General features: G+C 36.5%; 1 long non-coding RNA gene across 1 annotated transcript; it reads left to right on the forward strand.

Annotated features, from left to right (window-relative positions):
- The first annotated feature begins 3,546 nt into the window (after nt 1-3,546).
- LOC129258754 (uncharacterized) lies at nt 3,547-8,306 on the forward strand. The gene is made up of 2 exons (XR_010295530.1): nt 3,547-3,847; nt 6,253-8,306. It is a non-coding gene; the product is annotated as an uncharacterized LOC129258754 (long non-coding RNA).
- The last annotated feature ends 9,280 nt before the right edge of the window (nt 8,307-17,586 follow it).

The following is a 17,586-nucleotide window of genomic DNA, read 5'->3' on the forward strand; positions in this document are numbered from 1 at the left end:
TTGTTATGGATTTATTGTATAATTTATAATCATGTTTCAAATAGTTTGTACAAATTGCTTATGGAATGTGAATGTTTATTTTGATTTGAGAGAATACAATAAACATCCTTTAAAAAAAAAAAATCACTTTTATATTGGACGCATTGCTTAGAATTCATATTTTAAGACTGTCTTTAACGTGCTTTTGTCTTGCCCTTGGTTACAAGATCCATTTCACAGGCCTCTGTAGCTGTATGTTCATTTACATGTCTGGAATTATGCTGTTTAGTAAATTGTCAAACTTAATTAGGAAGGGCAATCAATGAATAACGTATCCATCTGTTGGTCACTCGCAATCTTTTTTTATGTCCATCGTCTTCCTACTACCTCAATCCACCTCTTTTCTTTTTTCTTCCTCCTTCCTCCCTCTTTCCCTCCATTTTTTCTCTCTTTGATTTTAGCTCAATTCCCCTCTCTTTCTAATTCCTATTGTTTTTTCCTTTTCTCTCTCTGTCCTTTGCTCTGAGTAAACAACTTGAGATGATGAACTCATTATTTCATTATTTGAATCATGTTAATACGGGAAAGAAAAACGAATCTTGCCATTCAGATGTGAATTTTGAAACAACATTAAAACACAATGTCATCTCTAAATGCATGTACTATCAGTATTTCTGTTAATTTATATCATGATTATAAGTGTATTTATTGCATGCTTCATCTATCGCGGCCGCCTAACTTCAGTTTTTTTTTTTTTTTTTTTATTTGTCTTCTTTACCCAGGGTAGCCTGTTCAGTGGTTTAGACACTGTTGTCAACCAGGGCCCTGCACAATACATATATACATAAAACAATCAAAAGAACACATTCTATACAACACATTAAAAGTCAACATTGTTACACTGTAATACGAAGAGAGAGAAATGATTTGAGTTCTTGAGAAAGGAAGCAGTATTGGGAATTGACGGGAAAACAAGGAAAAATTAATAGGTATGTATTTTCATTATCATATGTTTCTACGTTTTTATACTTATAAATTTATCAATTCAGTGAAAATGCAAGGGTAAATCTAGAAATGGATCTAACATAATGTACACCTTATACTGAGCCATTCAAATCTACCAGGATCTATGATAGTAGAAAATTTCATTGTTACACTCTCACACACACACTTTCTCTCTCTCTCTCTCTCTCTCTTCCTCTCTTTTTTTTTTCTTTTCTTTATTCCCTTCTCTTCCGTGCTAATTTCTGGTTAGTCAGAACTCATTGTTTTTATTTTATTTGGCCGCATGTATTTTCAATTTTGGTTTGTCATGATGGGAATGAATGTCGTAAATTGATGCATTCGCCCCCAACATGATAAACAACCTTTCTATGTGTTTTAATATTTATTATGGTGTAGAATTCGTGTAAATTGAGCTTTTTTTAATTTTGATGTTGATTGTATTTTTATGTAAATGATTGTAAAGGGTATGCAATTCGGCTTTCAAGCCGCTATAGATACCGTTGTTGAAATAAACCGTTTTAAATAAATGAATCAAAAAATCTCTTTGCTATTTTCAATTATAATTTTCAGACCCAATTGACATTTTGTATCTGTATTGTAATGCAAATAGGCCTACTATCACAATTCTTTATCTATCACCTCTTCATTCTGTTAGTTTTCTTTTTTATTTGCCATTAATTTGTCTCTCTTTCTCTTCTGAAGCTATTTTGAACCTGATTTTCCCTCTTTAGTTTCACTTCATATCACCTGTTTTCCCTTCAATTCTTACCACTGGCCTCCCTTAGTCTTTGCACGCCTCTGCAAAAAATACAAACAATGCGCACATAATTATGAATGTCCTACTTTTTGGATTTTTACTTTTCTATATTTCTCATGCTGTTGTAAATTCTCATTGTAAGTTAGGCATCAGGTTTTTTACAAACTTTTTACAATAGAGATTGAATCCAATCAAGTGAATTGAACCCTTTGCACATGTCAAAGACATACTTTATTCATCTGTACTCCCTTTTCCATACTGTTTTACACATCTTCATAATTCTTTTCTTACTCCGTCTTATACATGTTATATGACAACGAAAACAATATTTAGACGTCGTTGATACGATCGCATCAATTTCGAGCTGTACATGAATCTTCCTTCAACTAGAAACATTTATAACCTTGAACTACTGTCAAAAATTTAAACTTGATATGCAAAGGATATTTGTTTAATTATTATTATTATTATTTGTTTGGCGTCACCTCTGCCTGGGAGGCGAAAAGCGAACCGAATCACTCTGACCCGCAGGTCTCTCCTCCCGATATAACTGACTGGGGGGAGTGCAGGTGGACCACTACACCGGGGTTTCCCCCTACTCATATCAATAGTGCAGTGGGTTCTTAACATGCAGAGGTAGTCACTGACTCTCCTCTACACGGGGCCTCCATTTAACGTCCTATCCGATGGACGGAGTGGTTTCCACTGTAACATAGCCTGCATCTATGAAACATGGGAGAGACGTTTACACACAACGCACTTGCTTCAGTCATCCGCCCGGGGTGGACTCGTACCCACGATCTTTGGTTCGACGGGCAGACGCGTTACCGACTAAGCCAACTTCGCTCTCATAATAAATATAGGCCTTCAATCTTCATTTACTTCACTACGTTTTTTAATATAACTAAATTTGAGTTTGAATTGATCATCAGATAAGTGTGTCTCACCACTTTTGAAAGACCAATTTAAAATAGATCCATAATAGTCTGAAAATTTCTTTGTCACTTATACTTTTCGTTGTCACAAAACAGTCCCATTTACCATTTCAACCCCGATTTGCTAATTTCGTTTGATTTGAAATCAGACATTAACACTATGTGCAAGAATGCAGCATTACCTTTCATATAAATAACATAAGGTCTAATACCTTGATTACCCCAAATTTATTCTTTTTAATACTTGACCTTTCGATGTCTACTCGGATCATCTAACCATAGTGGTACGTACTAGCCTGAAAGTTTAGTCACAAATGGAGATATTGCAATTTAACAATCACAACACAATTTTGACCTACTGACCAATTGACCTACATTCTCAAAATGAATACATCTAGATCTACATTTAGAGGTCTATACCAAAAGTTACCCATCATGCTTGATGTAGACCTATATTATTGTCTGAATTTGGGATTCAAAAGCAAATTTACGATTCCAGGAAATTCCACTGGCACATGCATTCAGAGAAATTTAGGATTCAGTTTCGGGAAATTATTATTTTTTCGGCTGTGGAAACACCGAACATTCTATAACGTCGTTAGGCCTAACAACAAAACAAGTTCATGTACATGCAGCGACAGCATGACGAGAGTACTGGAGTGATTAGATAGAGATACCTGAGTGAGACAGTGATTATGGTTAAACACTTTTAAAACCATGTGTTTCATCATTAAACAGCTAAACTAACAGTAACATTATTCAGGCTTTAGGATCAAAATTGCTTGGAGTCGCCGCCATTGTCCACTCCTAACTCTAATCCTAGTACTATCTGTGTACAACCGTAGCGCTTGCATTTCAATCGCCACGCGCATGCGTAATACATGAACAAGCTGGCTCAGCTAGCTAGCGAATGCGGAGGCAGGGTTTTACCAACGAATTGTTAACTAGGTAGAAGGATTATAAAGGCCGCTGATTGGCTCCTCCGGTGCGAGCCGGCGGCCATCTTGGATAGCGCATGAAAAGAATTAGCTTCCGATCGTACCGGTACGTTCTTTACCATGTTTACAATGAAAGATATCATCATCAATTCATCATCCTTCAAAATGCCTTCTTGTGCCGCAATCAACTGTACTAATCGACTCGTGAAAGGGTCAGGAAAAACATTTCACAAGTAAGTGGTACTTTAATCACAAATAATCGATAAAATAAGAGTTTAAAGATAGGTTTTAGTCGTTTTGTATTCACGCATCGCGCATTGCACGCCAGTAGTAGTCAGTACTGACCTTCGGTCCCATCCGTTATGTTTTGTGTTTGTGTGAATATTATCAAGTGACACTGATGACTGAAGAGGGAGAGCTCGAGAGAGATTCTCCCTGGCCTGGGTGGGTGGCCTGGCCCTGTGCGTGTGAAAGTGATGAACATAATTAGAATGAATACTGGTTGTGTCATGTTCAAATAAATAATGTTTGTTTAACATGTACTTTATGTCTTTAACCCAGCCCAGGCCATGTCATGCATGTGCATGACGATGATGTGGAGCTCCGGGTCCCAAGCGTGTCACTCAGAGCGCAGGACTCGTCCTCCTAGGCTTAGAAGAAGTTAGACTCTTACTTCTTAGTCTTGTCCTTAGTTTACTTCAATACTTAGCCATGGCAGTGGGTACTCTCCAAGAGTCCAAATGGTGTAGAATGGGGTCACAATAGCACCCCAAATAAAAAGGAAAAAATGAATTATTATTATGCACTTACCTACGTAACCTAGATTATATGGATGACGTCTATCGTGACACAGAAACCTGACATCGAGGCACAAACTGGACCCCCAAAAAGGAAAAGTTCTGTCTCGTTCGTTCTTCTTTCAAAAATGAAAACAAAATGGCTGATCGATACCGAGAACGTAGGCAACATAGAGGTCTAACTTTTCCTCTTTTTTTGAGGGTCCAGTTTGTGCCTCGATGTTAGGATTCTTTGTCACGATATACCGTAGTCGTGAGCCTTGAGGTCGCAATGATGATGACTTTGAAAAATAATGACATATACTTCTTCATCATTAACGTCTTGACACTCTCCGGTTAGACGCATAAGAGAAAGACCAAAACAAAGATGGATTTCCCTAGGAAATCCATCTTTGGATACAAAAATTATGTGAAGTTTATGAATTTTACTGACTTGCACCTTCTATAATATTTTTTAAAACCTTCCTATGCCTAATGCGTAGGAAGGTGTTAAAATCAATGAAATTCATAAACTTCACGTAATTTTTCTCTCCAATGGAGAGAAATTTCCTAGGGAAATCCATCTTTGTTTTGGTCCTTCTCTTATGCATCTAATGGAAAAGTGTCAAGACGTCAATGATGAAGAAGTATATGTCATTATTTTTTTAAGTCATCATCCTTGCGTCCTCAAGATTAGTCACAATAGACCTTCATGATTCATCCATATTATCGAGCCAAGTGCATAATTTATTTTCTCCAATTTTATTTGGAGTGCTATTGCGAATTTGCGACCCCATTCTACCCCATTTTGGAGAGTACCCATGTCTGCCTTATATTTCATGGACAAGTCCCGCGTTTGTTGTGATGTAACTAGCCAGGATGCTCCTACTAGACTAGAGATTATTAAACTTTTTAAGTCATACCACTGACATGCTTAATTTCCACGGAGCCAGGAATGGCATGCCATTGCACTACATATACCGTCATTTTTTCCACGATTAAACTAAACTTACGTAGTCAAAATCAAAACTTTTCTTAAGGGTTTTGAGTCCAAACTTATGTAAATCAGCTACAATATATTTTACCCCCCCCCCCCGCACGCACTAAATGGTGCGTGTATTTATTCAAATAAAGTGTTAAATTAAAAAAAAATAATATTAGAACAGGAGCGTTTACTCACAGTCTGTTATTGTTGCCGTTATGTCTTCTTTGTTATGTAGCCTAGATACCGGTGCGTATAGAGGGCGGCAAAATTATGAGTGGTGCTAGATATAAAATGCATGCATTTGCCGATAAATATGAATCTCACCTCGATGCTAAATTGTCCTGCACGCTAGACCAGTTGAAGTGCCATTTAGCATCGAGGTAAGATTCATTATCTTTATCGGCAAGTGCACACATTTCTTATTTAGCACCGCTCATGATTTTGCCGCCCTCTGAACGTGTCTGGAAGCTAAGCTACATAACAAAGAAAACATGACTGCAACAATAACAGACTGAGTAAACACTCCTGTTCTAGTATTATTTTTAAAAAATTTAACACTTCATTTGAATAAATATTAGTGCGTCCGGGGAGTTAAACTACTTGTAAAAATACATGTAAATTTGGGCTCAAAACCCTAGAGAAAAGTTTCGATTTTGATTAAGTTATGCGAAAATGGCGGTGCGTGTAGTGCAATGGTATGCCATCCCTGGTTCCGTGGAGATTACACGCGTCAGTGGTTTGACTTTAATCTCTAGGAGCCTCCTGGCTAGTTGTGACCACTCACACTAGTGTGAGGTTAGTACTTTATTTTATTTTATCTGCCAAATACATTAAAAAGTGATTAAATCATTTTATTTTGTTCTCTATCCATTTTTAGATTTCCCAAAGCTGGTTCAGCCCATCTAAAGGAATGGCTGGTCAAGATGAAAAGAGACAAGTGGACACCGAGCAAGTATGCCACCCTGTGCTCAGACCACCAGCACAGAATGTCTGTCCATTCAAACACCAATAGTGTGCATGTCTCACACAAATTTGTAAATATGTAGCCTTAATGGTGTTGCATTATTAAAACATTGACTTTCCTTATCATTGCAATGTTAATTATTGTTATCAATTCAGGCTGATGAATGATCTTAACAAGAAAACTTAAAGACTTGATCATGTGTATAGTACCGTAATGTGTATTCAAAACATGCCTTTATTAGTGTTGCAATATAAACATTTCATTGGACTCTTTCTTTATCATTACAATATGAACTATTACCAGGTATATCCGTCTGGACTGATGGTTTTATCAAGACAACTAGCACAAAATGTCTGTCCGTTCAAGCACCATGAATTCTAGTAGAGTGTGCATGTCTCACACAAAATTGGAAATTTATAGCATAAGCCTTGATCATGTGTTCAGTGCCAAAATTTCTATTCAAAACTTGCCTTGATAGTGTTGCAATATTTACATTTCATTTGACTCTTTCATTATTGCAATATCAATACATGTACTTATTGATAATCCAAAAGAATTTTATCAAGACAGCTAGCACAAGATGTCTAACCATTCAAGCACCGTGTATTCAAGTATAGTGTGCATGTCTCACACAAAATTGTAAATTTATAGCTTAAGCCTTGATCATGTGTTCAGTGCCAAAATATCTATTCAAAACTTGCCTTAATAGTGTTGCAATATTTTGTCTCTTTCATTATTGCATTATGAATACATATAATTGTTGATGATTAAAAAATAAATGTCATGTGTACGGGTAAATGCCATGTCATTTATTTTGTATGCTACCTAGTGCTAGAGAAATAATATATTTTCAGGGTTATTCTAAATCTGCAACACATTTTCTTTTTGTGTTTTAAATAAAGAAATTCTTTATTTTGATGAAAATTTGAAAGCAGCTAAATGTATTAGTCTATACATACCTTGAAATGTACATGTATATGTTCACTATTTTTTAAGTAATACATGTACATATTCCACGCTTGAAAAATATGTGAACAAGTAGAGGCAAATCTGACGAACAAAACACTGAAATTATATAAGTATTGGAAGAGGAATACAACCACAGAAATTATACATGTACAGCCCACCTATTGCATATTCTTCATGGCATGCAAAAAGCTGTTTTCAGACAAAGTTGCCAAAATTTGGAATTCAATAACTCAATTATTTTTTCTAATCACATTTTCATTTAGATTTCTTGTGATTAGTGCTCATTAATTAGATATCATTTTTATATTTTGAAGTACTGTTGCACCTGTAGGCAGATGCTCCCCATTTGCATACTAACCAGGATGTACTGTACCTATAATTGTTTATGATGGAAAGTGAAATTTTTTCAGTGTTTTACAATCTATGTTTTGTTTGATTTTTCTTTTATTTAACTGATTTTACTGGTGGGATAAGTTTAAATATGTTCCAAGTTTAAAGGAAACTACAGTATACTCTACGTGCACAATACACACATGTACTTCCGAATCCTTGTACTCCTATGTTGATTCTATCATACGATATTCAATATTTGCTCAAACTCATACTAGTACAGCATACATATAACATGCTGTGAAATTTTGGATAGGTACAGTATGCGAATTAAATATAGATGTTTTTACACTTCTCGATGAACGGTATTCCTTAATGATTTTATGCAGTTAATTGACACAAATAAGTTGATTTTATTGCTGTAACTGCATGAAGTTCAGCTTCAGATTGGTTTTTCGTAAAGATTACGTTTGGCTTATGGACGACTTGTGATCTTGTGGAGTCAACTCATTTCCTGAAAATATACATGTATTGTACACCACTTCAGTACTATTTTGTTTGTGTGCTGTTCTGCAGTATATTTATCTATCATTTCTTGTATTTTTAACAAGAATCTTTATCACATTTCTTATTGCCACAGCTCAGAAATAAATATTGTTCACATCAAACTCTTGAAACCATGGAATCAATTTTTTATGTCATTAACTGACTTGCTCATATTGACATTTATTATTAGCAAATAGAAAAAAAGGCAAAGGGGAGAAAGATATTAAAACATAAGGAGGTAGTGAGAAAGGCAGAATTGGAAAGAGAATTGGATTCTCCGAGCAAAGTGAGCGAATACAAATTCAGCACTTAACGAAGAGAAAGAGATGGGTGAAAAGAACTGGCAGAAGTGAGAGAGAGAGAAATCAAGAGGAGAGGGGGCAGAAATAATTGCCAAGATTTATTGGATGACATGAGAGGGAGAGGGGGATAAAGAGAGAAGTTGGGCAGAAGCAATGTTGGATAAAACTAAAGAAAGAGAATGGGGACATTCAAGAGAAAAAGGGGCAAGAATAATTTCCAAGAGCCATTAGATGGCTATAGAGGGAAGAAGGATAAATGGAGAGGGTGCATGGGCAGAAAATTTGTGATAAAAATAAAGGAGGAGAATCAAGAGAAAAAAGGGAAGAAAAAAATTACCAAGAACAGACAGATATAGCTAGTAGAGAGGGGGCAGAAGAGCTGTTAGATAGAAGCATGAAAGGGGAAGGCAGAAAAAACTAACAAGTGGCAAATAGAAGAGAGAGAAAAAATAATAATCAAAATTAAATGCCCGTTTCATGATGAATAAATTCACAATTTCAATTCAGCAAAGTGCTCTAGCTGTGAACGCATACAGTATACGCCCGGGATCTTTGCTCTACACAAGATGGCGGCGTGTGCGCTCGAGCGGGGCCATCGTGGTGTGTGTACGGTGAATGACAACAATCCTTCTACGTGTATTATATTTCTGTGGGTTTTACCGTCATAGGTAAGCCTGTTTGGGGGAAAATCGCTTCCTGGCATGCTTTCTTTTATTATCGCCTCGACACAAGGACTTCACTAGTCATACTAAACATATATAGTCCAGTCAATCTAGCCAGAATAGGGGGGTAACCCACCACTAATTGCAACACAAGATATTCCACTGAAATGCTTTCCAGGAAGGTCCCCTAAACAATATACTAAAAGTCCCAAGAAATCCAAGCAGTGGATATTTATGAAATTTGCATATTATGCAAATTAGCCATGAAAAATTAGAAAAAGAAGGGAAATAATCCAAAGATTACCGTATGGGTACTAGTATTCAACCCGGCATAATTCAAAGATTTTGACATATTCCCCAAAATATTTAGAAATAGGGAATTTATCTTAATTTCATACCTTTGTTATTTCCAGGGTAATCTGTTGTCGGTATTTTCTTTGTCAATCTGTCGACTGTATGCGCGGAGGATCGAATTATGCGGCGATGGCCTTTTGCACTGAATGGCACTAGTATTCAACCTAGTGAGGATTGATAGCAAATCTCAAAAGGGTTTAGATTGCTTAATTAGATCTAGATCTATGTAAGTCTCCGGCTTTGACTAATTCCCTGTTTGGTCTCATCTCAAATGGTCTAGTCCATAGTCGGATGGGACAAGGGCAGATTGAGAGACAGGGCCATCTTTCATCGCTAGGTTGAATACTAGTGCCGACGGGTTGAATACTAGTACCAAAATCTGTCGCCGTATAATTCGATCGCCCGCGCACACAGTCAACTGGTTGAAGAAAAAAATAACGGAAAAAGAATAACCAGCATTTGCTCTTTGAAATAAGACGGGTCTGAAATTCAGGTAAATTCTATTTTTCTATATATTTGAGGAAACTCTCCAAACGGGTTGAATACTAGTGCTCTTACGGTACAAATGAAATGTCCAAAACAATTTAATTTGAATGGAAATTCATGATGAATAACTGAATTCAATGTTTTTAATCAAAAGTGCATAAATTTCTACCTCATTTGCATATTATGCAAATAAGCATCCTTATATGGAAAAAATGTCAAGATATTGTGATTTTTCTCATATAGACTGCTTGAAAACATTTCATTAATGTTGACATTAATATGCTACTATATCACTAAGCATGAGAATTCATCCCAATGCCTGAAAATTGATTTAGCCATTTAAAAAAATAAAAAATGAGGAAATAAATCCAAAGATTACAAAGTAAATGTCCACAGCAAGTGATTTTGAACAAAGTTCATGATGAATAAATAAGTTCAATGTCTTTATTTGAAAAAGCTAGCAAATCTGCCTCATTTTCATATTATGCAAATAAGTATCCTTATATGGAAAATGTCAAGAAATTTTGATTTTTATCACATTGACTGCAGTGAAAACATATCAGTTTTTCAAATTAATATGCTGCTATCACTAAGCATTCAAATCTATCCTAATATGATTTATATTCAAGGAAAAATACTGGAAATAAGTTCTTCGCTTCTTAAGCCGCGTTGTTAGTCTGACAAGATGATGGGATCGGCAAGAACAAAGCACAGTATTTGAATTGGTGTGTAGTTTGTTAGAGTTGACAACCCTCTCTTATATGGATAGGAACGACTTATAATTTGTTGAAAATTCATCGTATAAACATGATAAAGGGAGGCCAGGAAAAGCAAACTTATGGCAGGTAAGATCTGATGAGTAGTCTCATTAAGAAGTGTAGCAGAGATTCCGTCTGGCCTAGTAGCTTCATGCAGGATGTTTTCTTTAACAATTTCTTCAGTAGTCTGGCTACACCTGTTTGCCTAACAATATGTTATCTGGCCATATCTGGGTCAGGACTGGGTCCCAGGACTTGTAGAGCAGCGTCATCATTATCATCATTATCATCAGTGGTGAATACTAAGACTAAAATTTTTTTGCCTTCCTTATATAATGCTATTCCAATGTCGTCATAGCTATTGATATTAGGGCTCCCAAGATACAAATTATGTATTATAGGCTTGTCTACAAACCCTCTTATGGTCCTCTTTAATGCATTGTAGCAATTCTGAACTTTACCTTACTGATGCTTTTGGAGCTCTAAAATGTGCAAGGCTTCCTAGCCTTTCTCTAAAACTCTTGAAACTTCCGACACAACTTATGTCCATTGAGGCAACTTGTGTCGGAAGAAGACATGATTAACGGTGTGTTCTTGTTAAAGTCCTCTTGATTGGCATTCAGTCTCCTATATGCTCGACTTGTCGGATTTCAGTACAGAGAGTTGTATGATTGTCCAAAGTACATCTGCATGACACTATTAAAGTCAGCATTCATCCAGAAGAACATCCTCAGTCGTACCATAATTACTAAAAGGTTTATTCATCTGGATAACCTCACAGTACACCCATGAGTAACACATTGTGGCAAATAAATACTGGAAGTGGTACACACTGTCTAATCAATGTTGGATGGTATTTGATGGTGATGTTAAGGGTGTTCCATTATGTTGTGTCCTCTTGTTGGAAAGGCAATAATCTGGCTTAGTCCTCCATCTAGTTTGTTCATTGTCTCACTAAGGAATTTCTGTTTACCATAAATATCAGGACATTAATATTATTATTTGCATACGACTTACTTATAAACTATAGCTTTAATATTTGGAGATGGTTGCCATAGGAGATTTATCAAAGAGGAAAGAACAGAAAATGGATGCTTCATCATGAAGCAGCAACTGGATTCAGCAAGAACGTCTGATCACGATTCCTATATCTGAGAAAGATGCCTATAATGCACTTTAAGCCTTCATCATGAATTAATGAATGGATTTCATGTCGCTCGTATAGGCAAATGCCCATTGTTACTCTTATTAAGCAAGCCTAGAGATCTTGTGATCCAAGCAAGTACTCATATTCACCACCAAGAAAAGTGATGATGATGATGATGATGATGGGTTCTTGTAAAGCACTGGTATCCGCCTCAGCTGGGCGCTCATGGCGCTTGCTAAAAAATAGGAAATATCCCACAAATTTCAATGTCTTCAAACAGAACTTAGGGTCATCATTCAGTTCAAGTACTGTTCTAGTAATGCTACAATTGAGTTATTCTTGGGATAATGTTGGAGTGGGGAACAGGAAGGTCTTCAGGTAAGACTCAAAAGTTGATTGGGTCTCTGCTCTCCTGATAAATTGGGGAAGGCCATTCCACAGCTTTGGTCCAGAGATGTAGAAGGCTCTGTCACCCCAGGTTGTGTGGCTGAGAGATTCCCTCAGCAATGCTTGATCTGCTGATCTGAGACTGCGTGTTGGTCTATATGCTGAGATAAGAGCTCTGATATGTAGGGTGGAGATTTATCGTTAAGCGCTTTAAATACAAGGACCCCAAGTTTATAAGCTAAGTGGTGTGCTACAAGACCAAATATTCGAAGCTAATGGGCTTTTATTTGTACGGGTGTGACATCTTGTGCTGATCACTTGGCAATCCAGGAGCTTGCTAGCGTGGACTATACTCGCAAGAAACGCAAAGTCTCTACAAAGTCAAGAAAAGAGCAAGACTTGGATGGAAATAATGAAGCATTCAAGCAGTGGGGTCCATGTAGAATGGACTCATCATTGTACAATATGAGTGGGGTAACTGCTCGTGACAAAAGTCAATATCAACCAAGCAAGAAGTGTAGGGAAGGTCATCATGGTTAATACACATAATCTACATGGAATTTTAGAGAAAAGTATCACTATGTGTTTCCTTGAATATTTATAACATGTCGGATGCTTATTTGCATAATATGTAAATTACACTTCAGATATTAAGCTGATTATTAATGTTTTTGCCATTCTTAGTGATCACATCATATTGATTTAGACTGAAATGTTTTCATAGCTGTTTTTGTGAGAAAAATCAAAATTTCTGGATTTTTTTTTCCATATGAAAATGCTCATATATATGCAAATGAGGTAGATGTATTTACGATTTCTTATTTTAAAAAATAACTAAATTTGTAAAACTTATCATGGGCTTCAATTCAATTCGTATTGTCTTCTGCACTTGATTTCCAATATTTGGATTATTTTCCCTATTTGTAATTTATTATGGTTAATTTGCAGAAAATGCAAATTTTGTGATTTTCCTATATGCTTGTATATTTAAGGACTTTCAATATGATGTTTAGGAAACCTTCCTGCAAGGTATTGCCATATTCCAATTTCAATAGATAATCTACTTGCAATTTTTGAGGGATGTATCACCAGTGTGTTTTCTTGAATATTTATAACATGTTAGATACTTTTATTTGCGTAATATGCAAATTACACTACAGACACTAAGCTGAATACAAATGTATTCAACGTCCTTAGTGATAGCAGCATGTAAATTTCACTAATGAAATTTTCAAGCAGTTAATGAGAGAAAATCACAATACCTTGACATTTTTCCATATAAGGATGCTTATTTGCATATTATGCAAATGAGGTAGATTTTTTTGCACTTTTGACATAAAACATTGAATACAGTTATTCATCATGAATTTTCGCTCAAATTAAATTGTTTTGGACACTCAATTTGTAATCTTTGGGCTATTTTCCTTATTTTTATAACTTTTTATGGCTAATTTGCATAATATGCAAATTTCATAAATTTCCACTGCTTGGATTTCTTGGGACTTTTAGTATGTTGTTAAGTAGACCTTCCTTGAAAGAATTGCAGTGGAATATCTCGTGTTGCAATTAGTGGTGGGTCAAACTCTATATTGACTGGACTAATAACACAATCCCAACACAATAGCTTCCATCGGCTTCTCGTATCGCTTTTGTTGATGTATCTGCCGCACCGTAATCTATGGGTATATACGGTCAAAGTGCCGTTTCGGAATCGGTAAAAACACCATTTGTTTTATGGCATCTCTCGGAAAATTTAGAGGAGACATTGCTTTGCAGGTTACTATGATGAGGCTCTGGCACATCAAAAATATAAACACATGAATCATGACGAATATACTCCACCTCAATCCATATTTTAACTTTATTAAAATATCTATCTTTTGGAGACCCCGAAGTGGCAAAACTGCATTCCCGCTACTTAACAAAGCCAGTTTGACATGTATTATCGACTTGGAAAAGACAGATCTATGAGACCTCAGTCAACATGTTTCCTGAAGAAAGTTTTTGGTTTATTTAAGCCTATATACAGTATATACGCCTACCCCACCCCTCTCCGTATTTTAACACTAAATAAAAATATCGTGTTTTAAAGTCACCGACAAGGCAAATTGCGTTTTTGGTAAAGCAACTTTTATATTTAGGGAACCTCTTTTATTTAGAGGGGATATTGTTCTGCAGTTTGTAATAATGCTCTAGCACAGTAAAAGCTATAACCCAACAAGAGCATGCCTAAGAGGAGCCTTTCCCCTTTTGGTTTTATGTATCCAAAAACTTAATTTATTGTCTTTAGAACTCCCAAAATATTACTTTTGTTTGTATTGATATCTTAGAATAGATTGAGGAGAAAATACTCTACAAGTGAGTGAAGTGACATGTAGAGGAGCTGTGGTACATTGAAGAACAGCCACATGTGAGCTCTAAACTACCCCAACTCCTTTATTGATTCCACTCTATGTTAGAATGAAATAATTTTAGTGCCCCATCAGAAGAAAGATGCATTTCTACTACACAGTAAAGCCGCTTTACATTCTCCTCTTTGAAAAAAAAAACAGAGAAGGCATTGTTTTATATCACAATCATGAAAATAAGTCCGTGTACATGACGGGGGCCTGTCGAAGTTGCCCCACCCCTTATTTTTTTTTGACAATATATATTGAAAATATCGTCTTAATGAAGCCCTCATCTGGAAAAGGGCACTTATTAAAAGCAGCATCTATATAGAGGAGGCCCTGGCACTGGAAAGCGGGGGCTGAAGCACCCCCAAGATTTTCAGGGGGGTGCTGCGTGTATTATTCTCCATAGACAGCATCCCCAGGAATTCCGGCAGATGTGACAAAACGAAAACAAAAGTTACCAAAATAACCTTCATTTTGTAGGGCAATCCGTTTTGTATCTTTGCTTGTTAAATTTCTTGGGACAAAAATGACCTTCATTTTAAAGTGAACCTATTTTGCTTTTCAAATTTACATCAGCACCCCCTGTAAAAATCGTTCACAGTTTCCTGGAGGAGACATTGTTCTAGTGCACAGGTTATACAAATAAGAAATTCTGGCAAATTAAAGCCTACTTCTCAGGGAGTTAGGTTCCCATCCCTTTCCATATTTCGACTATATTGAAATATTTCATGTTTTTGTAGCCCCCACGGTGGCAAATAGGCGTCTTTAGTATAGTAAAGCAAATTTTGTTTTTTGGAACCTAGCTCTGTTTAATAATCAGAGGACACGTTGCTCTGTCGATTTCATGTTATTAAGTTCACTAGATCCTTTTCCACAAAGGAGCCTGCCTGTCGAAAGTTTCACATCTCATTCCGAATTCGACTCTATGTTTGAACTAGCGTCCTTTTGGAACTCTCAATTGGGACAAAACGTCATTTTTTTTCTACATGGGAAAGTCACTTCCATTTTTTATTGATTTCTTTAAAAAACATAAAGACACTCTGTCTGTCTGCAAGTTACAGGTAGAGAAAATCTGGCACTTTGAAGCATATCCAACATTGTGTGCCTGTCGAAGTACCCCCCACAATTCTACATATTATATGACATATTAGATAAACCATCCTGGAAAAGATGTACATGAGGCATCATTTCACAAGTTGCATGTAGAAAATTCATGGTATAGAGCGTACCTTCATGGTTCCTCACTCCTTTCCATACTACACTTTTTAAACCCCTTTGGGGCAAAAAACATTCCTCTTACTTTTTAATAGTTACCATGGCTAGCTAATGTAAAGTAAAGGCACCTTTTCCAATGGAACCTCTTCATATTTTGTATTACATTACAAGAAGATAGTGGAAAATGTACCAATACCCTTCTAAATGAAAAAAATACATGTCTATGATATGAAAAATAATATATTTTGATGTGTGCCCGTGTACTAGAAATGCCATGGGGGCTCGGGCTCCCATTGTGAATGGCTTTGATGTTCCAAATGCTAGTGTAACTTCTTATAGGTTTCGATGGGGATAGGCTTTAATTTGTCAGGATTTCTCTCCATTTAATCTTTATGCCTCCTTTATCTTAGGACGTTTAATGAAAAGAGAAATTTAATATTCAGCAAAAGCGCCCCTTTTACAGAAGGGGCGTTATTAAAAGGATATTTTAAATAGACAATAGAGTCAAATGAAAGTGATGGGGCTACTTAAAATAGTAAAGGGTATAGGCTTCAATGTACCAGGACGTCTTTTAATGCAACCTTTAGAACAATATTATCCTTTGTCTTTTTTTCAAAAGATCAGTGGAAATGATAGCGATGTAAAACTACAATAATACCCTTTTCTGTCTTTCTCAAATTTTTCCAATAGCAGAGGAGGTTTCATAAATATGTAACTTGTTTTGCTAACTGTTGCATCGCAGCGTTTAGGAAACTCTAAAAGTTTCAGACTGTGAACTCTAAAACTCTAAAAGTTTCTTTAACTGTGGAAGCAACGTTTGTAAATATAACCCTCATTATGTTAGAAGATAATCAATTTAGGTGATACAAGCAATTAAATAATACTGTCTTGAACTCTATAATTATACAGTGCCGGCCGCGGGAAACGTCACAGTGCCCCCTAGGGCGAACGCGGTAGCCCGTAGCGGACATTTGAGGGGAGCGGACGAGGGAAGACGCCCGCGTCCGCTCCCCTAGGACATGAGTGCCCTAGGGGAGCACCCGAGGGTAGTCCCGCGTCTATCCTAGGGTGTTTCTGTAGGATGCTCGGCCGTGCATTCTTGGTCGAAAGAAGAGGACTGATTTGACACATTCAAGACTGCATGTGATTTTTATCTCATATCAAGCATAAGTTTTCGAATATTTATCGTGGATAAAATATGTTATGAAAATTACAAAGTTTTGGGTTGATAACTAGGATTTTAGGCTTTTTCACCGAATTACTTATTGTGTTCGATTACACACTGGGACCAGTATAAAGGGTCCTTTCCTATGTATTAATATTCTTCCCGTGGTGTCCGTTATTTCATTCACTCACATGGTTAGTAGTGATTGTAAATGAGTTTCTGACAAAGGAGCAGGTATTTGTCGATGTTGACCCTACATTCCGGAGGTCGTCCTATAACTATTTACTCTATTGTTTCCCTGCACGGTTATCCTTTTTATATACCCTGACATGCCTTTCAGGCGCGGATCTACGAGATTCAGATAAAAGGGAGAAGAAGAAACCAAAAATGAAAGAAAAGGCGAATATGAAGGGATGGATTGAAGACGAGAAGGAAAGAGATAAGAGAAATAAAAAAAAGTGAGAGAAGGGGAAAGGGGAGAAAGAGAAAATAGGGGGGGGGGCGAAGAGGAGAAAGAGGGAGAGGGGGTA

This window comes from Lytechinus pictus, chromosome 13, assembly GCF_037042905.1.
Source record: "Lytechinus pictus isolate F3 Inbred chromosome 13, Lp3.0, whole genome shotgun sequence".
Lineage (NCBI taxonomy): Eukaryota > Metazoa > Echinodermata > Echinoidea > Temnopleuroida > Toxopneustidae > Lytechinus > Lytechinus pictus.